General features: G+C 49.4%; 1 protein-coding gene and 1 long non-coding RNA gene across 15 annotated transcripts in view; both read right to left on the bottom strand.

Moving 5' to 3' along the window:
* znf536 (zinc finger protein 536) overlaps positions 1 to 23,272 on the bottom strand; it is a 225,589-nt gene that overhangs the window by 2,123 nt on the left and 200,194 nt on the right. The window lies entirely within an intron of this gene.
* Positions 18,113 to 23,272, bottom strand: part of LOC146526320 (uncharacterized) — a 7,595-nt gene continuing 2,435 nt past the window's right edge. The window contains exons 2-3 of the long non-coding RNA XR_014875460.1: positions 18,918 to 23,272; positions 18,113 to 18,857 (exon numbers count right to left, since the gene is read on the bottom strand). The exon at positions 18,918 to 23,272 is cut by the window's right edge and continues 758 nt beyond it. This is a non-coding gene — a long non-coding RNA (uncharacterized LOC146526320). The remainder of the gene's footprint in view (positions 18,858 to 18,917) is intronic.

The following is a 23,272-nucleotide window of genomic DNA, read 5'->3' as shown; positions in this document are numbered from 1 at the left end:
TGTAACCCCAACCCTAACCCCAACCCTAACCCCACCTGTAACCCCAACCCTAACCCCACCTGTAACCCCAACCCTAACCCCAACCCTAACCCCACCTGTAACCCCAGCCGTAACCCCACCTGTAACCCCACCTGTAACCCCAGCCCTAACCCCACCTGTAACCCCAACCCTAACCCCAACCCTAACCCCACCTGTAACCCCAACCCTAACCCCAGCTGTAACCCCAACCCTAACCCCACCTGTAACCCCAGCCGTAACCCCACCTGTAACCCCAACCCTAACCCCAGCTGTAACCCCAACCCTAACCCCAGCTGTAACCCCAACCCTAACCCCACCTGTAACCCCAACCCTAACCCCACCTGTAACCCCAACCCTAACCCCAGCTGTAACCCCAGCTGTAACCCCAACCCTAATCCCACCTGTAACCCCAGCCGTAACCCCACCTGTAACCCCAACCCTAACCCCAGCTGTAACCCCAACCCTAACCCCACCTGTAACCCCAACCCTAACCCCAGCTGTAACCCCAACCCTAACCCCAGCTGTAACCCCAGCTGTAACCCCAACCCTAACCCCAGCTGTAACCCCAGCTGTAACCCCAACCCTAACCCCAGCTGTAACCCCAGCCGTAACCCCAGCTGTAACCCCAGCTGTAACCCCAACCCTAACCCCAGCTGTAACCCCAGCTGTAACCCCAACCCTAACCCCAGCTGTAACCCCAACCCTAACCCCAGCTGTAACCCCAACCCTAACCCCACCTGTAACCCCAACCCTAACCCCAGCTGTAACCCCAGCTGTAACCCTAACAATAAACCTGACAATAAAACCATGTTTTGGGTCTCAAAAATGTCTTCAAACTTCTGGGCACCAGGATTGTGTCCCCAGAAGGGCTGCTGGTCCCCACAAGTATAGTAAACTTCCAATTTGTGGTCCCCACAAAGATATGAATACACGCTCACACACGCACATGGACAAACATCATGGTGTGTAACTAACAGTGACGTCCGCACGGCGGTCAGCTGGTCGCTGAGGCCACACAGACAAAGATGGACGTACACTTACAGAGTTATAAGAACAAAGAATGTGATAATAGTTTGTAGTGTTTACATTCTGTTGTTGTCATTTTATATCAGTCTGGAAGCTGAAGCTGGATGAGCTGGGACTGAAAGGTCCGTCTGTGCACTGGGTCAGGTTACTTTGTGCAGGATTCATTTTCAATGATTTTAGTTCGTTTACACATTCAGAATAAATTTAGAACAATTATTAAAAATGTCCCTGAAAGCGCATCACCACACGGTCTCCATGGAAACATCTGTTCTTTATTAAAAACTCATCCAGATCTGCTTTGATGGAACATTTGTGTTACTGGGTCAAAGGTCATGGTTCAGTCTGATCTGTCCTGGATAAGAACTCAGAGCTCCACACTTTCATTCTGAGCCTCCATCTATAAAAACAACACGTGAGCAGCTGTCAGGCTGGACGGGCGTCACATGATCACTCACGCACACAGTGTTCATCAGTCAGGAAGCTCAGATTGGACGACTGAAAGTTTCCTGGTGTGCGTGTGTGAATGCAGCTCCTACACGATGAATGTGAGCTGGACTGAGCAGCACGTGAGGCAGTTTCAGTGTTTTATGGGAAACGTGCAAGCGGCGCTCGGCCTATCAGCAGGCAGGACACTGTCACTGTCCAATAAACAAACACGTGGGTAACAATTTAATCTTTTTATTTTCAGTACTGAACTCCTGAATGATTTTTCCTCCCCCGGCTCTCATGCACGCTCCCCCAGCGCTCGTGCACGCTCCCCCGGCTCTCGTGCACGCTCCCCCAGCGCTCGTGCACGCTCCCCCGGTTCTCGTGCACGCTCCCCCGGCGCCCTTTTCTGCCTTTCTGTTTCCTGTGAGGCTGAAGCATAAGCGAGGTCGGTGGGTCGACCAATCGGCTGTTTGTTTCCTCCTCGCGCTGCTTTTTTTGTCGTTTTGGGATGATGTCTTCGAGATTAGGCGCCAACACGTTTGAGTCCCGACAGCGCAGGCCTTTCACGCCCAGCGCCCGGCTCAATAAGTGCGACAGGAAGTGTGACAGTGGCGAGAAGCGAAGTGAGTAATTGCAATAAAAAAAGTTTTATGTCTCTGTGATACAGTAAGAAATGCATAACTGTAATTAGGTCCCACAGCAGAGGCCACTAAATAATACAAGCCCCCCCCCCCTCCCGGTTTTGCACACTTTCATTCCCTCAGCAACTTCTTTGGAAATTATTTTGCAATAAAACACCGCTGAGCACATTTGCATGTCATGTTCTTTTAAAGTGGCGTTATGAATCTGACAAAACCAAATTAAAACACGGCTTTATTTGAGCTGTGCTTTCACAAGTATGGAAATGGATATGAAAATGAAAGGAAGTGCCAGCGTAACAGAGGGAAAATAAAGAGCTAATAACATGATAAAACATCTCTTAGATTCAGCAGCCAGTAATAACTCTCAGACTGTCTGCGCGGCGGGAGGAGAGCCCACCAAACTCGCTTCACGTGCTTCCCCGCTCCGCGTTGCAACCAAACAGAGCCGTTACACTTACACGCCACGGCCGACGGCGCCCGGCTTCGCTTCTGCAGCTCACCTATCTGCACGTCCAACCACGGCAAAGAACGACACGCATGGGACACCTACTGTGGGACTTGGTGCTGCGCCCTGTGTGGTAACTGTGTGAGCTGTGGTTGAGGTTCCCGCTGAACGTCTGCAGAGACGTAACCGTGTTCGTGACTCGTTGGCCTGTAATCTCTCAGACGAGCCTCTCACGAATCATATTAAGTCATTGTGAGCCAGAAAGAAGATTATACATCATGTATGCTCACAGACGTGACACGTGTCTGTTTCTACAGAGACGGCAGCACAAACTCCAACAAGTACACATCACAGAGTGTAAGGATGCTGAAAGAGGCCAAAAACACTGGACTGATCTTCATGCAGGTTCTCATTTCTGTCTTTTATATAAATCCTGCTGACTACAGTCTGTTTACCAACATCAGCAAACACGCTGTGCAGTACTGCTGTGAAACACTGCCCCCCGGTGGCGACAGCTTTAGTTACACGCTGCTGAAGACATCACATATGCAGGAATCAGCATCTGCTCTAACACAGACGTCGCTTTCTTTTCAGCTCAGCTTCAGTTTCAGATGATTTCTGGTCGAATGTGCGGGTTTGTGTTCACTCTCGGTCACCTCGTGTCATTAAACACATGAAGCGACGTCTCAGAACGAACAAAGACTGACACCAAAGGTGTTTTCTGCACATTTTATTTGATTTTTCACTGTTTTTAAAACCTCACAAATAATTTCAGCTGCTTGTTTTTTTCTACACTCTTTGAACCGCACTTTTATGTCCCCGCAAAAACCTTGACACACAACACTCATTGTGTGTGCGCTCACGCTGTGAAAGGTTCATTCTGTACAAAAACCCCACAACCCTGGGGGGGGGTTTCATGTGTCTGCCCAGTTGCCCAGTTGTGGGCCAAATGGTCTCATTTTTGTTGTGCAGGACAGCAGCGTGATGCTGAGCAAACCGATGTCTAAGAATAAAAGTACGGGACTCATTTAATGTTAAAGACAAAGTAACAGAGGTCCTGTTAACACCTGCAGCAGACAGATGTGAGCTCACACTGCTGCTTCTGACTGGCTGCTTAGTGATCACATGATTAGAGGGGCTGTGAGTCGAGCCTTCACCTCCCAGCGGCCCCTCCTGAGCCAGGAAAAGACCCGGATCATGGCTCCTCACTGGTGTCATACCCACGCGCAGCCACACGATGGCGATCTAAGACCAGGAAATGAGATGCTGAAGTGCTCAGATGAGCGAGGAGAGCTGCAGTGGCAGCACGGACATGAAACACACGAGACGTTAAATGCGATCCTAACGAGAGGATCTGAGCTCTGTGGGTGCCAGGTCTGCTGTGAGAACAGCCCACACCTCGAAAACCAACCCAAAATAAAGTTTCCTTGTTTTCAAGCTTCAAAAAGTGTTTAGTCTGTCCCCAAGGGCACTTCCTGCCTTTGACTTCCCTGTAAAGAAACTTCCTGTAACGAGCTCCAGATTAGGCCCCATATTTGATTTTCACTGTTCATTAACTAAGCCACCTGGAATGTTATTATTTAAGCACGCTGCTCCTTCTCCCCAAACAACTGCCGCTGTGAGGGGGGAGCGCTTTCCCGGCCAACTTTATAGATTTAGCATAACTTCCCTTCACAGTTTTTAATTTCCCATTCGGGTAGATGGCAGATGCACCTCACAGACACAGAAACCTGCCCGGCAGTCATTTCTCACATGAATGCGAGTCCTATCTGTTTGTTTCCTTCAGACAGTCTGCCGTCTGTGGGCCAGCGCACCTCGCACGCAGCCCTACGCCCGCCCCATCACACACAATCTATACGTCGGCCTGAGCCACCACAGCGCCCTCTTGTGGCACGCCATGAGGCGGCACCGGCGGGAGAGGACCTGGGAAAGCTCAACATATGGTGTGAGGACACACAGCTCCAGGATCCATCTACTGTTAATACATGTGTCATGCTTAACAGAATGGATAAATGGGGGGGGGGGCAATGGCACGGTGCTGCACTGAGCATGTGTCGGGGAGTACACGCCGGCGTGGGCGTGTGCGCGGACGAGTGTGTGTCGTCTCAGAGGATCACCTGACGTTAACATCAGCCTGCAAAAATACCGCACGCATACTTATGCACACACACGCACGCTCTCACAGAGACACGCACGCACACGCACACTCTCACAGAGACGCACACGCACGCTCTCACAGAGACACACACGCACTCTCACAGAGACACGCACGCGCACTCACAGAGACGCACGCGCACTCTCACAGAGACACACGCAGACACTCACAGAGACACACACACTCTTACAGAGACACACACACTCTCACAGAGACACACACACACGCACTCTCACAGAGACACACACACACGCACTCTCACAGAGACACGCACGCGCACTCAGAGACACACACGCACGCGCACTCTCACAGAGACACACGCGCACTCTCACAGAGACACACGCAGACACTCACAGAGACACACACACTCTTACAGAGACACACACACTCTCACAGAGACACACACACACGCACTCTCACAGAGACACACACACACGCACTCTCACAGAGACACGCACGCGCACTCAGAGACACACACGCACGCGCACTCTCACAGAGACACACGCGCAATCTCACAGACACACGCGCACTGTCACAGAGACGCACGCGCACTCTCACAGAGACGCACGCGCACTCTCACAGAGACACACGCACGCGCACTCTCACAGAGACACACGCGCACTCTCACAGAGACACACACGCGCACTCTCACAGAGACACACGCGCACTCTCACAGAGACACACGCACACTCTCACAGAGACACACACGCACGCGCACTCTCACAGAGACGCACGCGCACTCTCACAGACACACGCGCACTCTCACAGAGACACACGCGCACTCTCACAGAGACACACGCACACTCTCACAGAGACACACACGCACGCGCACTCTCACAGAGACGCACGCGCACTCTCACAGAGACACACACACACGCACTCTCACAGAGACACACACACGCGCACTCTCACAGAGACACGCACGCGCACTCTCACAGAGATGCACGTGCACTCACAGAGACACGCGCACTCTCACAGAGACACACACGCATGCACACTCTCACAGAGACACGCACGCGCACTCTCACAGAGACACACACACATGCGCACTCTCACAGAGACACACACACGCGCACTCTCACAGAGACACACGCGCACTCTCACAGAGACACACACACACGCGCGCTCTCACAGAGACACACACACGCGCACTCTCACAGAGACACACGCACTGTCACAGAGACACACACGCACTCTCACAGAGACACACACGCACGCTCTCACAGAGACACACACACGCACTGTCACAGAGACACACACGCTCTCACAGAGACACACATGCGCCCTCTCACAGAGACACACACACGCACTGTCACAGAGACGCGCACTCTCACAGAGACACACACGCACGCACACTCTCACAGAGACACACACGCACGCGCACTCTCACAGAGACACACGCACGCACACTCTCACAGAGACACACACACTCTCACAGAGACACGCACGCACACTCTCACAGAGACACACACACTCTCACAGAGACACACACACACGCGCTCTCACAGAGACATGCACGCGCACTCACAGAGACACGCACGCGCACTCTCACAGAGACACACGCACGTGCACTCTCACAGAGACACACACACACACTCTCACAGAGACGCACGCGCACTCTCACAGAGACACGCACGCGCACTCTCACAGAGACACACACACTCTCACAGAGACACACACACACGCACTCTCACAGAGACATGCACGCACACTCTCACAGAGACACACACGCACGCGCACTCTCACAGAGACACACACGCACGCGCACTCTCACAGAGGCGCACACTCTCACAGAGACACACGCACGCACACTCTCACAGAGACACACACGCACGCGCACTCACAGAGACACACACGCACGCGCACTCTCACAGAGGCGCGCACTCTCACAGAGACACACACGCACTCACAGAGACACACACGCACGCGCACTCACAGAGACACACACGCACGCGCACTCTCACAGAGGCACACGCGCTCTCTCACAGAGACACACACACACGCGCATTCTCACAGAGGCACGCAATCTCACAGAGACACACGCGCACGCGCACTCTCACAGAGACACACACGCACGCGCACTCTCACAGAGACACACACGCACTCTCACAGAGACGCACGCGCACTCTCACAGAGACACACACGCGCACTCTCACAGAGACACACACGCGCACTCTCACAGAGATACACACGCACGCACACTCTCACAGAGACACGCACGCGCACTCTCACAGAGGCGCGCACTCTCACAGAGACACACACGCACGCGCACTCTCACAGAGACACACGCGCAATCTCACAGACACACGCGCACTGTCACAGAGACGCACGCGCACTCTCACAGAGACGCACGCGCACTCTCACAGAGACACACGCACGCGCACTCTCACAGAGACACACGCGCACTCTCACAGAGACACACACGCGCACTCTCACAGAGACACACGCGCACTCTCACAGAGACACACGCACACTCTCACAGAGACACACACGCACGCGCACTCTCACAGAGACGCACGCGCACTCTCACAGACACACGCGCACTCTCACAGAGACACACGCGCACTCTCACAGAGACACACGCACACTCTCACAGAGACACACACGCACGCGCACTCTCACAGAGACGCACGCGCACTCTCACAGAGACACACACACACGCACTCTCACAGAGACACACACACGCGCACTCTCACAGAGACACGCACGCGCACTCTCACAGAGATGCACGTGCACTCACAGAGACACGCGCACTCTCACAGAGACACACACGCATGCACACTCTCACAGAGACACGCACGCGCACTCTCACAGAGACACACACACATGCGCACTCTCACAGAGACACACACACGCGCACTCTCACAGAGACACACGCGCACTCTCACAGAGACACACACACACGCGCGCTCTCACAGAGACACACACACGCGCACTCTCACAGAGACACACGCACTGTCACAGAGACACACACGCACTCTCACAGAGACACACACGCACGCTCTCACAGAGACACACACACGCACTGTCACAGAGACACACACGCTCTCACAGAGACACACATGCGCCCTCTCACAGAGACACACACACGCACTGTCACAGAGACGCGCACTCTCACAGAGACACACACGCACGCACACTCTCACAGAGACACACACGCACGCGCACTCTCACAGAGACACACGCACGCACACTCTCACAGAGACACACACACTCTCACAGAGACACGCACGCACACTCTCACAGAGACACACACACTCTCACAGAGACACACACACACGCGCTCTCACAGAGACATGCACGCGCACTCACAGAGACACGCACGCGCACTCTCACAGAGACACACGCACGTGCACTCTCACAGAGACACACACACACACTCTCACAGAGACGCACGCGCACTCTCACAGAGACACGCACGCGCACTCTCACAGAGACACACACACTCTCACAGAGACACACACACACGCACTCTCACAGAGACATGCACGCACACTCTCACAGAGACACACACGCACGCGCACTCTCACAGAGACACACACGCACGCGCACTCTCACAGAGGCGCACACTCTCACAGAGACACACGCACGCACACTCTCACAGAGACACACACGCACGCGCACTCACAGAGACACACACGCACGCGCACTCTCACAGAGGCGCGCACTCTCACAGAGACACACACGCACTCACAGAGACACACACGCACGCGCACTCACAGAGACACACACGCACGCGCACTCTCACAGAGGCACACGCGCTCTCTCACAGAGACACACACACACGCGCATTCTCACAGAGGCACGCAATCTCACAGAGACACACGCGCACGCGCACTCTCACAGAGACACACACGCACGCGCACTCTCACAGAGACACACACGCACTCTCACAGAGACGCACGCGCACTCTCACAGAGACACACACGCGCACTCTCACAGAGACACACACGCGCACTCTCACAGAGATACACACGCACGCACACTCTCACAGAGACACGCACGCGCACTCTCACAGAGGCGCGCACTCTCACAGAGACACACACGCACGCACACTCTCACAGAGACACACACGCACGCGCACTCTCACAGAGACACACACGCACGCGCACTCTCACAGAGGTGCGCACTGTCACAGAGACGCGCGCGCACTCTCACAGAGACACACACGCACGCGCATTCTCACAGAGGCGCGCACTCTCACAGAGATACACACGCACGCACACTCTCACAGAGGCGCGCACTCTCACAGAGACGCGCGCGCACTCTCACAGAGACACACTCGCACGCACACTCTCACAGAGACACGCACGCACGCGCACTTTCACAGAGACACACACGCACTCTCACAGAGACACTCGCACGCACACTCTCACAGAGACACACGCACGTGCACTCTCACAGAGACACACACGCACGCACACTCTCACAGAGGCGCGCACTCTCACAGAGACGCGCGCGCACTCTCACAGAGACACACTCGCACGCACACTCTCACAGACACACGCACACTCTCACAGAGACACACGCACACTCTCACAGAGACACACACGCACGCGCACTCTCACACACGCACGCACACTCTCACAGAGACACACGCACACTCTCACAGAGACACACACACACGCACACTCTCACAGAGACACGCACACGCACACTCTCACAGAGACACACTCGCACGCGCACTCTCACAGAGGCGCGCACTCTCACAGAGACACACGCACACTCTCACAGACACACTCGCACGCGCACTCTCACAGAGTCGCACACACATGTCAGGTATTCATATCTTGTGGGGAAGACTTAATACTTCCCGAGCCCCTGACCCGACTGTGTCATTAAAAACACATTTTCAGTCTCAAAAATGTCTTCAAGCTTGTGGGGACGCACATGCACACGCATGCAGACACAAACACGCACTCACACAAAGAAACACACACACGCAGCTGCTTGTCTGTTTGAGCTCAGAGGATTTAAATTTCTCTTTGCTTTAGTGGGAAAAAGTGAAAAAGGAATAAAGGTCACGCAGCTGCGTCACACTGAAGATGAAACATTTTCAGCACAGCCTCACAATTAATGCAATAATTCGTCCGAGCTCTCATACTCATGTTCACGTCCACGCCATGGAGGAGGCGGGACCATGTAGGACAGGTGTTATTCAACACCCACAGCGCTCAGCCAATCAGAAGAAAGCTGGCTTTCAGGAGGAGGAGCTAAAACGGCTGATTCCAGAGAGAACGTGAGCTCCGGGCCTGGATCGTGTTATTTTGACCCTGAGCGGGCCTGACGGCGACCAGCCCGCCTGTGCCCGAGTGTCACAGAAAGAAGGATTATTCTGAACTGTGCAAAGCCGCCCTGTGACAGCTGAGCAGGAAGAAATGGGCTTGTGCTGGCACACTGGGGCGTGTTCGGACAGGTGACCTGCGCGTGTGCACGCGATGCCGGCGGTGGCTCTTTGTTCCCTGTCGCAGGCTTCCGGCCTCAAAGCGGCAAAGAGTGTTATCGTTGGCAGCGGCGTGCCTCATTGTACAGCCCGGCATTTCTAAATATGTAAATATGAGCAGCAGCAGGCTTGTATACACCGAGGAGGAGCGGCGCAGGAAGTGAGCGCAGCCCGCGCCCCCCTTTGCCTCCAAAATTGTATTTTTAGATGGTTTTAATGAATACAGGATGTTTATAGTTACCATTCCCTGTGATTCGCACAAAAGACTAGAAAAATCCACACCGCCACCCCTCCTCTTCACCCTTCCCACCTTCCTCCCCCTCCTTCCCCCGATCCCTCAAAGCACTACTAAAGAAGCAGAAGAAGAAGAAGGAGGCGGGTGAGGAGAAGTGGCGGCAGCTTGTTGTGCTGCTCAGATCCTTATTAGACAAACAGAGCGTGGCGTTGAGGTGCAACAAAGAGTGACGCCGGCTCGTGCGCGGGCGCAGCGAGAAGGTTCCTCATCGAGCGACTTCAAGGCAATTTCTGTTGTTCCTGCGATTTAAAGCCAGAGCTTGGGGGGGGGGGGGGGGGGGGGGTGATTAGGTGATGACTCCATGGCAGCTTGTTTTCTTTTTATAAACTCAGTCAAACTCCGAGCGAGCTGACAGGATGGAGGGATCCAGAGGAGGAGGAGTGAAGATGGAGGAAGGCATGATTGCAGTTGTGTGTGTGTGTGTTGGGGGGGGGCACAATGAAGTGAGCGTTAGTGGCCTCTTTCTATCTTTCGCTGTCTGTCTCCAAAACTGTTTCTGAGGCTAAAAGATTGCCGGCGTGATAATACCTCCGCTGAGCAATTTAAGCCCAAACACTCTGATGCTACAATCTGTCTTCTCTGCCTGATAGCGCTTTTCTCTCCTCTTCTCTCCAAATTACTTTCTTTCATATCTAATTATATTTGCTAATGATCTTATAAGAGAATAATGGAATGTGCTTGATCTATTACCTTTTTTTTCCAATACATAAATACAATGCGGGGGAAATGACTGCTGCAGACAGGAGGAAATGTTTTTTTGAATGTTTTTGATGAGAGGGAAAATGAAGCTGGGAGCTGCAGGGTCATTAATGGGCGATGAGCGCAGAGGTCATCTCTCACATTCTCTTTGACATTTCTCTCATCTGACGTGCACGAACCGTCGCAGCCTCGTGCACGCTCTCCATCCGCTCATCTACCGCCAGCCTCGCTCGATCGCGCTTTTAATGGAAACTTAGTTTGGCAGCATGTCGGCGTCGCAACTTCGTGGGCTGAGTCGGCGTGGTCGCTGTGTTCACTGCACAGCGCCATCCATGCTCCCAGCCGATGCCCTGCAGACACATACCTCCAATCACCAACCTCCAGGTAATGATTGTTAACCCTTTAAGACCTACCATAGAACCAAGTCTGCCAGAGCTTATATTATATGTTTACATGCTGTGGAGCCATTTTTGGGAGCATTTCAAGTTGATATACATCAATACAACTGTTATAGCCCAAATTTTAATAATATGTCTGCATTAAGTCCATAGTAACTACATTAATTGCAAAAAAGTGCAATAAACTACAAAAAAATTGAAAATTATTTTTGTTTTTTAACATATATTTCTAGTTAGAGAAATTTAAGAGGCTTATCCCTCAAAACGGTAAATACAAAAAAGTTGCACAAAATAGTTTCCCACCACAGGAAATTTATTTTGAGTGTCTTCATAGTTTTATTTTGGAAATACACCAATTTTTATATACTGCAGGAAAAACGAAAAACAATCCTATGATGCAAATTTGCAAAGAAAACAGCATATGCATCAAAATAAACTATTTAAAGCAGTGCAATATGAGTCCTAAGCATCCCAGAAACTATTCAGAAAAGCATAAAGTCAAACATGACTTATAAAAACACCAGTATAGGCTCTTAAGGCCTACAAGTAAAAAACTACATTTCCGCGAAAATGACGTCACTTCCGGTTTCAGGCAGGTCATGGAGGACATGCGATAGTTCGCGCTGATGGACATAGGAAGTGTTACAAACAGCTGATCGGATCGGCAAAGCGTGTTTCTGGAATATTATGTTTTTGTTGCTGTGAGCGCTTTTTATGCAGTTTTTGCAAAGCTATATGTGGAAGGAAACTGTGACCGAGGACAAGCTGATGGCATAAGATGTAAGTACAACTCCTCCGGTTTCATATGCAAAAAAAATTATTGTGCTAGCTCACGCGGTTCCGGTTCTACAGGGATTTAAAAATAGTAACGCAAAACAGAGCGTGCCTGCTCCGACCGGCTTTAAAGGGTTAATGGTGCGAAAGGCTGCAGCGGCACAAACGCACGTGTTAAACATGTTGCAGCATCGGCTCTGACGGTCGTTCGACTTTTGTTCGGTTTAGTTTTCAAAAGTCAAACTTAAGGTTTTATCGGTAGCCGTGGTTACCACTTTCTTTCAGCGTGCAGGTCAGATGTGAGACATAAACAGAATCAACATAGATGCATCAGTGTCGTCTCTTTGGCAGCGAGGACGTCCTGCAGGACGTACAGGAGCTCACGCTGCTTCCTGATTGGGTGGTTTGAATCACATCACAGAGGTGCACACAAATTTCTTCAATCACATAAAACCAAAGCTCAGAGTAGATACAATAAGTATAAAAACACGCTGGCTGGGGGACCGTAAAGTATGGCCTGCCATGCGTCACACTGATGCTCACGCTGCCACCAGTCGTGCACCTGCTGGCGGACAGACGTGAGCGTTTAGTGGCGTATCAGTGCCGAAGCTCCGAGAGTCACAGGTTACACAGACGGACGTGCTGCCACGGCCTGAAGACGAGGTTTGTTAACTAAACGAACCTTCTTCTGGTTCTGGCTTCTTCTCCCGGCGTGTCTGCGGCTGCGTGGCGACACCTGCTGTTCGGGACAGTACTGCGGCCTCTGGGAAAAATAAATGTGCTTTAAACGTCTTTATCTGAGCAGCTGTCGTCTCTCCGTTACCAAACCTCTACCCTGTCCCGTCCGCCCCTCGCCCCCTCCTCCATCCTCCCCTGTTATTTTTCCTCCCTGCAGGCCCGAGGACAAGCCGAGCCCTGACAGGCACTCTAAACCCCCGGCATTAATGGAAGGAAATGGCATTCGATCCCTGTTTGATCTCCTAATCATTTCTGCTGAAATGATAATTAGTGCCCTTCCAATCCTCCCATAGAGGAGGAGAGAGGGCCGGTGGGGGCGGCGGGTGGGGAAATACATAAATAGAAAAAAACTCTTGCTTTTTAGCCCCCGAATAACGTCTCTGTCACCACGCGGAGCATGTTAGCATCCAACAAGTGCTGTCCTCCATCACACATCCTGCTGCCACACACACCCAGACAGGCCTGGAGACTGCAGTCTGTGATTCCTTTCAGCTGACATAATCCTGATTGATTCGTTCAGCAGATAAAAACCCGGTCCACTTCTGCCCTTTTACGGGGGGGGGCTGCAACATAATACGCCCTTTTATTCAGCGACAGTGTCACATAATGGTGCAGGAATGTGCAGAAAGGCTGCAGAGCGCCGAGAAAACCTCGAGCTGAGCGTATAAACTGGAAAGAGATCCTTTCACTTGTTTCTGCAACACGGCCGAGCTCATCGCCGAACACCGACACCGAGCTTACCCACGCCGAGGCCGAGCTGCTGCACGATGCTGCTTTGACTTTAACCAGCGTTGGGGTTTCCTCTGCCTTCTGATCCACCCACTAACAAACCAACTGCAGGGATATCACAGGACTTTTACTTATGCTAGAAGAAGATGACGACGACAAACGCAAACTGAGATAAAATGCGATTTACAGTATCGGAAGTTTTCCTGCAGCCAAGACGAGAAACACGAGTAATAAAGTAGAATATCTGACATGTAAAAGAACTCAATGAAGAAATTAAACAAAGTCATTCAAGAGAATAAGACAATATCCATGACATCACGGTTTAAGCCCCGCCCACACTCACACTGAGTCTCAGCCCTACTTTCCTAAATAAACATAGAAGAAGAAGAAGTGAAGGTCTGAGTGATTCTGTAACCTGTTCCTCTCACATCACCTTCAGTAAAATCTGCCTGAGATAGCGGGGTCTGCCTTCATCATCATCATCGTCACCCTCGTCATTGTCACCATTATCACAGCTGACAGCTGTGAGTACACCAGAGGATACCTGTAGTCTCTTCACAAATGGAGACAAAGCAGTAAACGAATCAACCAATTAGCCAATCAGAAGCAGCGCAGACCAGCAACTCTCAGATACAGATATTTGGTAACTTCCTGTTTCTGCGAAGCGTCCACGCCGACACACTGTGGACTTTAATCCGTCTGTGACGCCTCCTACAGAACAGCCACAGACAGGTGTACATGGATGTATGGCCATATGGAGGACCCGGCCTGAAGCGATACGCTGTGCAGCGTCAATGATGCTTCATGACCTTCAGAGTTTATGACTGAGCGTTTCCACGTCTCTGAGCCGTCTCGTCGTGCCGCGAACATCTCGCCTCTCCTCGTTTAGCAGAGCCCCGAACAGCAGACAGCCTCCCCGAGAGTCCACTGTATTAATTGTAGGCGCTAATCTGCAAGCCGTGGCCCTCCCAGAAGTGGACAGTGTTTTCGGCAGCAGCTCAGTGGCGGTGACATATCTGGTTACTAATTCGGTGTGGCATGAAGCCAGATGGGAGATGGGAAGGGAGCAGGAGTCTGCTGATGTGCCAGCGAACCCCAAAGCAAAGAGAGAGATGACACACTATGGAGGATGTATGTGGATCACCGGCACAACGCGAAGCAGCAAATGGGACAATAGTATATCCTCCTGAGACCCAGGGAAAAAAAAGTATTTTGATTTTGATTTTTTTCAGATAAATCAAGTGTTGGGATGGTAAAAAACACATTACAAAAACAAAATTGTTTTTAACTAATTTTATTTAAATTTTACAACATGTGCACTTCAGTGCACAAGGGGACTTCATTGATCACGAATGTGAAACTAACAAAATTCAAGAGCTATTTAAGAAAATTAAATGCTCCACTGAAATTTTTGTAAGCAGGATATTAAAACTTATTTATATAACAATATCATAAAAATGTAGATCATGGGTCAACTTAGAAGTCACTGACACTTCATTAGCTGTAAGCCATTGGTTCAGGAACAAGTGATTGCACTGGGCTTTCTATTTCACAAAAGTCAATTCATTTATGATATCTGAGGAAGTACTGTAATGTTTTTATTTGGAGACACAAAGGAACATTTGGCACTTCCCCCATCTCACATACAGTGGGGCAAAAAAGTATTTAGTCAGCCACCGATTGTGCAAGTTCCCCCACTTAAAATGATGACAGAGGTCAGTAATTTGCACCAGAGGTACACTTCAACTGTGAGAGACAGAATGTGAAAAAAAAATCCATGAATTCACATGGTAGGATTTGTAAAGAATTTATTCGTAAATCAGGGTGGAAAATAAGTATTTGGTCACCTCAAACAAGGAAAATCCCTGGCTCTCACAGACCTGTAACGTCTTCTGTAAGAAGCTTTTCTGTCCCCCACTCGTTACCTGTATGAATGGCACCTGTTTGACCTCATCATCTGTATAAAAGACACCTGTCCACAGCCTCAACCAGTCAGACTCCAAACTCCGCCATGGCCAAGACCAAAGAGCTTTCGAAGGACACCAGGAAAAGAATTGTAGACCTGCACCAGACTGGGAAGAGTGAATCTACAATAGGCAAGCAGCTTGGTGTGAAAAAATCAACTGTGGGAGCAATCATCAGAAAATGGAAGACATACAAGACCACTGATAATCTCCCTCGATCTGGGGCTCCACGCAAGATCTCATCCCGTGGGGTCAAAATGATCATGAGAACGGTGAGCAAAGATCCCAGAACCACACGGGGGGACCTGGTGAATGACCTGCAGAGAGCTGGGACCAAAGTAACAAAGGTCACCATCAGTAACACACTACAACGGCAGGGAATCAAATCCCGCAGTGCCAGACGTGTTCCGCTGCTGAAGCCAGTGCATGTCCAGGCCCGTCTGAAGTTTGCCAGAGAGCACATGGATGATACAGCAGAGGATTGGGAGAATGTCATGTGGTCAGATGAAACCAAAGTTTCAAACCAAACTTTTTGGTATAAACTCAACTCGTCGTGTTTGGAGGAAGAAGAATACTGAGTTGCATCCCAAGAACACCATACCTACTGTGAAGCATGGGGGTGGAAACATCATGCTATGGGGCTGTTTTTCTGCCAAGGGGACAGGACGACTGATCCGTGTTAAGGACAGAATGAATGGGGCCAAGTATCGTGAGATTTTGAGCCAAAACCTCCTTCCATCAGTGAGAACTTTGAAGATGAAACGAGGCTGGGTCTTCCAACATGACAATGATCCAAAACACACCGCCCGGGCAACAAAGGAGTGGCTCCGTAAGAACCATTTGAAAGTCCTGGAGTGGCCTAGCCAGTCTCCAGACCTCAACCCCATAGAAAATCTGTGGCGGGAGTTGAAAGTCCGTGTGGCTCGGCGACAGCCCCAAAACATCACTGCTCTTGAGAAGATCTGCATGGGGGAATGGGCCAAAATACCAGCTACTGTGTGTGCAAACCTGGTAAAGACCTATAGTAAACGTTTGACCTCTGTTATTGCCAACAAAGGTTATGTTACAAAGTATTGAGTTGTATTTTTGTTATTGACCAAATACTTATTTTCCACCCTGATTTACGAATAAATTCTTTACAAATCCTACCATGTGAATTCATGGATTTTTTTTTCACATTCTGTCTCTCACAGTTGAAGTGTACCTCTGGTGCAAATTACTGACCTCTGTCATCATTTTAAGTGGGGGAACTTGCACAATCGGTGGCTGACTAAATACTTTTTTGCCCCACTGTATGTTTTACTGTTGCACCCAACCATTCTACAACTGAAATGCCTTGGACTGTTAACCATTTCAGGCAAGTGGAGTGAACCATATTTTGTTACACTCTCATCTGGTTGGGGCTTCCTTTTCTTGATTTTTGGAGAGAACTCTTCATTACTGGTATTATTCAGGTCTTGTTCACATGTTTGTCCCTGGTTTCTCAGCCAAGAGGAGCTTGAACTCCAGATACTGTGAGTTCTTTTGGCACATTGAGATCATTGACAACTTTCAGCAAAGACGTGATCTTGTAGAAACAATCAGGTGTCATGGATTCAGCTATAATTGCGACTCTTGTTTTTTTTTACTTTACTGGAAAACATTTCTGCATTTTACCCATATTTTATTTTTAACTCAAAATCAAAAATTCCAGATTCTCCTACATGTTGGTTTTGGACCAGATAGGACGACAGATTTCAGGTGGCTCTGTGTTTTTCTCTATTACATCTGCCACTGCATCTTGATAATCTTTGTGTGGCTCCTCCTGGGTTCTCACCCTCTCCTATCTGGCTCACATGACTCTCATCTTCTGAAAAATCTATGTTTGAATCTCCCTCAATTATTCTGTTAAGAATTCTCTCTGCCTTTGTCAAAGAGTTGTCTACTAGGAAAAAGTGAAATAAATATAAGTACAAAGTCCCGACGTGCACTAGAGTACACATTAATAAATTAGTCATTTCCTCTGTGAAACTAAATAAGCTTAATTCTTAAAAAACCCTCAAATTATTTACTAGATGTTTATTTTTGAAAATTAATCAAAATCTAATTTTAAAAAACATTTTAAATCTAAATATCATGCTTACCTTTCTTTCTCCCATAAAATGTGCTTGTGGGCATGCCAGCCATTTTGAAAAGGTGGGAAAAAGACAATTGGCAAGGCCACACCCCCACACATGTGATATCATTTTAAAGGTACTGTTGTCCTCTCTAAGAAACATTAGGACTTAGAAGAGTGGCAAGTAGAGTATGAGAGGTACAAGCAAAAACTAAATGTGTACTACAGTGCACAAAAATGAATTACTGGGTCTCAGGAGGATATAGGCCAGTAAGCATATATAGGGCAGCGGTGCTCTGCTGGGGTGTGGAAGACTGAGATCAATGCAGAAAATCAGCCGTTAAACAGAAGGTCCACAGGTACGCGTCACAGAGCAACAATCCCAGAATACTCAGATTACTCTGATAGCGTCTGAGTTCTTTGTAATTCATCTGCTTAAACAGAAGTCAGACGGTTGGACGCAATCTGAGCTTTAGCCTAATGACTTAGAGGGGCTTTGGAGCCCTCTCCCCGTCCTGTTGTTTCTGTTTCTTGCTGTATAAATAAAGTCGTGGCGTTCCCAGCACTCCCGTGGCATGCTGGGACCTCTGTGGAGCGTCAAGAGGACGGAGAAACCGCAGGTTTCAGTGCCTCCCTGCTCTGAATGTGGGCTTTGTTGGTCTTTAAATCACTGCTTTCCTGAGAAAATCAGTGTTCTCAGATGTTTGTCTGCATGGAATCACAATCTTTTATTTTTATTAGGAAATAACCAGATTAATAGGAGTTAGATTAAGCTAGGATTACAACCATATCCTGGATTACTGAGCTCCCACCTGCTCTTCATTGCACATTTCTCGAGGCCTGTTTTTCCCACAGCTGCAGGTTAATGCAGCGTTCCCTTTTGTGCTCACAGCTGTACGGAATAAATAAAGGAATATGTTTCTCATAAACTCACATTACATAAATAAAAGCACACTAAGAAAGTGCTGAAACAAACTGTTACCATGGAGTGAGGCGTCGTTCATGCTGCTTTTTTATTTTTAATATTCAAACATCCAATAATAATCAGACATGTTCACGTGTCTACACCTCCATGACCTCCTGTTTTCTTCCAGATTTCTTTGCTCCTGTCTTTGTTTGCATGAAGCTGCTTCGCAGCAGTTTAGCATTGCTAATAACGCATGTTTGTGTCTGCGCACACACACACGCAGCTTTTTGATGTAAAGAGATAAAAAAGTGAGAAATTAAAAAGTGGAGCACCTGGCTGATGTTTCGTGGCTCGCCGAGGTCTCTGATGATTCAACAGTTGCTGCTACAAACATCTGCTCGCTGCTCTTAGCAGATCTCAATTAAAGCTCACGCAGCCCGGCACGCCATGCCTTATTTATGAGACGAACAGAGAGGAGGCCAGAGGTCTGAGAAATCCCCTCGCACAGGGAGGAGGACAGAGGGGAGGGGGGGGGGACGGAGGTGCCAGCACTGGCTGCACTTTAAGAAAATAAAAAAGAGGAGCGGTGGCAACAAACGGCCCCGAGCCCTTCCTCATCTCCTCTCAGAGAGCGAGACGATGAAGACGAAGGAGTGTTGATATGATTATGTAAATGTAAACAGGATTTCCTGCCGACTCGGAGCCGCTCCTCTCTCTCTCTGACCCGTTCTCCTTGCAAATCTTCCATTTAAGACGAATTCCCCTGGGGAGGCCGCTCTGCCGTTACTTAACGGGATAATTATGATATACGAAACCTTTCCAAGTTCACCCCCACTCCCACACCCCTCCTCTCCCTCCCCAACCGCTGCCTCCATTCCTCTCCGTCTGTCTCAGGTCTGTCCTCTGTCCGGGACCGCGAGGCCCCGCCCCCGTTTGACAAAGCGACTTCAGACGCTGCTGTTTGTTTAGTTTTATGATGAAAAACTGCTGCGAGAGCAAAACTGTAAACAACAGAACCTCTGATTTAACGTGCACACACTCGTGCACACTTTGGCAGATCCACCCAATAACCTCTGACCTCTGCAAGGACACGTTGATTCAGAGCATTTGTTCCTAAAATGTTTCTCGGACATCAACAATAATCTTTCCCAAACGTTCCTGCAGGACGACGCTAAAAATGCCTCTGACGTCATTTACGCCTGAATCCTGACAAACGCGACCTGCGGCCAAACACGGCAGCGTGCTACAACCACGCAGGAAGCCCACAATTGCAAAATAAAAGACGTGACAGTACAGGAAGTGAGGACAAAGAGCTGTCGGTGTGATTCATGCATTCGCCTGAACTTTGACCTGGACTGTCCGACCTCGGCGCTCCGTTTGGCTCTCTGACTGTTTTAATCGAATCCGCTCGACGTCTGTCGTCCGTCTGCAGGAATCAGACGCGAGGAACATCTTCATACGCGACGCCGCAGAGCTGTGAAAGCGCTCAGCAGCAGATCCTCCGACCGACTTGGACCCAAACACCATGACCTCACAGTGGAAGAAGTGAGCAGCGATTATATCCCTGTGTGTGGGTAAAGCAGCGTATTTACTCTTTGGTCTGTTGCAGGAACAAAGGGAGGCTTTTTGATACGCAGCGTGGTGAGCGCAGAGGAGTGAGCAGAAATCATGCTGCTCCAAACATTTCATAATGCAGACATACAACTTAATTGCGATTGTGCGTGGTTGTTTGGTTCCTTATTTACTCCAACAACTTTGTTACAGAGCCACACGTCAAACTATTTACACGCTGGTGTAAGCACTTACGGCTACGACTCTTTCTGCTTGACAACGGCCATAAACACAGGAGTGAGAGATCAAAACTGTTCATCAGAGAGCGTGACAGATGACAGATACGGCAAGAGATTTTCCATGATCTTCTGCACACATGGGGGGAGGGGGGACTTCAAGGGACGGAGGAGGGGAAGGAAAAAAGGAGAAAAGTCGGTTTCCACACGAGGAGGTGCAGCGGCTCAAGAAATGAGAGAGCCGGAAAGTTCCCACCAACAGCGACGATGGGATGTGCTGCAGACGGGCTTCTTTACGGGGAAGCCGTTAACCAGTCACATGAACGGTAAAATGATTTTTACGTTTGAGTCTTCTTTCATTTAACCTCTTTTTGGCTTACTCGAGGACATAAAAGTACTGCAGTACTCGCAGTACTCGCAGTACTCGCTGGAATGTGAGCTCGTAGTGAAAAAACGATTTCCCAAAAGCTGTTGTTAAAGACGTGACCAGAAACACGACGTCAGCCGCCGACTGACAAAGTAAAACACGTTCACACGTCTCCAAAGACTGGGGTCAAAGTTCACGCTTAGCTCTCTGCTCATGAGAAACATTAAGATCTGCAATAACGGTGATTTTGTGATGAGCTACACGTCGTGCTATCGGAGCTGATAAAGTTTTATAAGTGATCGGCAAGCCCGTCGTCATGGAAACTCATTAATTGTTTGAATGTTTCTCACTGTTTCAACGTAACTGCCTATAAATAAAATACATTATCATAATTATTATTAACGGTGGTTAATAATGATGTTTACTCAAAGGCGCCAGTTTCTACGGTAACGTCAGTCATGTGGCACGCGCGTGCCGGTCAGACTGCGATCTCTGAAACGAGGTTCATGGTCATGTGACTCAGGTCGCCGCCACCTGCCCACTGATACGCTCAGAATAACATCCACACAGTATACCCGTTTAACTTTGAGATGACGTCCAGATAACTGTTTACAAACCAACATCATCGATCAGTAAACATCATTATTGATTATTATGATTATTTTTCAACAGTAAATAATAATTATTGGGTTTTATTAGTTATAATTTTAGTAATGAAACAGTTTTTTCTCTACGTAATGAAACAGCAGGTTGGATTTATTTTCTTCATCAAAGAAAAAACAACTGTGATTGTTAGAGCTGATTATTTTGGGGGGTTCCTGTGAGGGCCCATCCTGGTTAAAATGATTTCTTTGTCTGACTCAGTAAAGAATAATTAATAAATAGCGTGGCGCCCCGGCCCTCCCCTTCCTGCTGCTGTTGAAATCCATAACATTTCTTTTGTTCCCTCCTTTCTGTAAGCCCGCTCTCTTATTTTCCCAAGGCCGAGAAACTTCAGACATGAGAACCCTGATATAAAACCAGGGAAATTTACCTGGGATTAGCAGCCATTGACAAATAACCTTGGTGATAGATGCACAGTAGATTTGGTTCAAAGCTCTCCCGGCAGCCTCAAAAGAGATTAGTTCACTTCTTATCAGGTCAGAGGCGTCGCCTGGGAAATGTGTTTAAAGTCACATTGATTTATTGAAAGATTCCCCAATAAGAAGATATCTGTAGACTTAAGGAGTGTGTGTGTGTGTGAGTGTGAGTGTGTGTGTGTGAGTGTGAGTGTGTGAGTGTGTGTGTGTGAGAACAAGTGCCTCAAATAAATTACCCTGCCTGTTGGAGCTTTAAGAAAGAGAAAAGCTGCATACAAAGACATTTCAAACTCAAAAAGCACTTGTAGATAACTCGCTGGATTCGGCCTCTGGAGAAAGACGCCGCTGTTCTCGCTCTACCTGCCTCTCTCTCCATTTACCCCACGCTGGCAGCGCTGCTGAAAACAGCGATTGTACCGCGGAAAGACGCAGAGCGCCGCTGACAGGGAGGTATAATAAGGCCTCTTTGTTCCCCAGAGAGCGAGGTAGAGACACATATGGACAGAGGGGGGTTTACACCATTACCTTCTTAAGCGTCATTATCAGGCCGAGGAGAAGAGGACTGTGGGAACGCGGGCGGGGAAGCCGGTGAGTGAAATGGAAGATCTGACGAGTCGCTCGCCGGGTCCACCTGCAGGACGAGGGCTTCGATTCTCCGCTGGCTCGCGCTCACAGGAAGCTGTCCCTACACCTCATCCCGCCGCTGCTCTTCTGCTGTTAATGTTTCTACTCTGTCGCTTCAGGATGCCACGAGGGTCGGTCTGTGGCACCGCTTTGGTGAATAGTCCAGTTCTTAAGCAGCTCTGCTCCTCCTGAGCGCTTCACACAACCGCGTCTTCCTGCTTAAATAAAGGTTAACACACCGTACAGCCTCAGCCAGGAGCTGATCTCCTGACCACCTCCCGGGGCCTCCTCCAGGAGGCTTCTTGTCACATCCGGAGCACCTACTCTGCCTCCTCTCGATGTGGAGGAGCTCCTGAGTGACCTCCCGAGCTCCTCGGCCCACCTCTGAGGCTGAGCACAGCTCACGTCAGGAGCTCGTAGGCGTGGAGGTCGCACAAGTTGCTGTGGTTAGACCTCCGTCTGCCACCTTCTCCTCACTTGAAGTGTTTTAGGTAAAAGTTTGGTGTTGATGCTTCATTAACATTTAAAAGTGTGCTAACCAATTAAACGAGGAGCAGCTCTTTTCAAAAATAAACCCCCAAACTGGACAGATGGAGGGAAAGATGGAAAACAAAAGATTCAGAGTAAAACACGCACAGCTGATTGGCTCTGATGTCATC

This window comes from Neolamprologus multifasciatus, chromosome 1 (assembly GCF_963576455.1).
Source record: "Neolamprologus multifasciatus chromosome 1, fNeoMul1.2, whole genome shotgun sequence".
NCBI classification, from domain to species: Eukaryota; Metazoa; Chordata; class Actinopteri; order Cichliformes; family Cichlidae; genus Neolamprologus; species Neolamprologus multifasciatus.
Note: the sequence above shows the minus strand (reverse complement) of the source record. Positions and strands in the feature narration are given on the sequence as shown.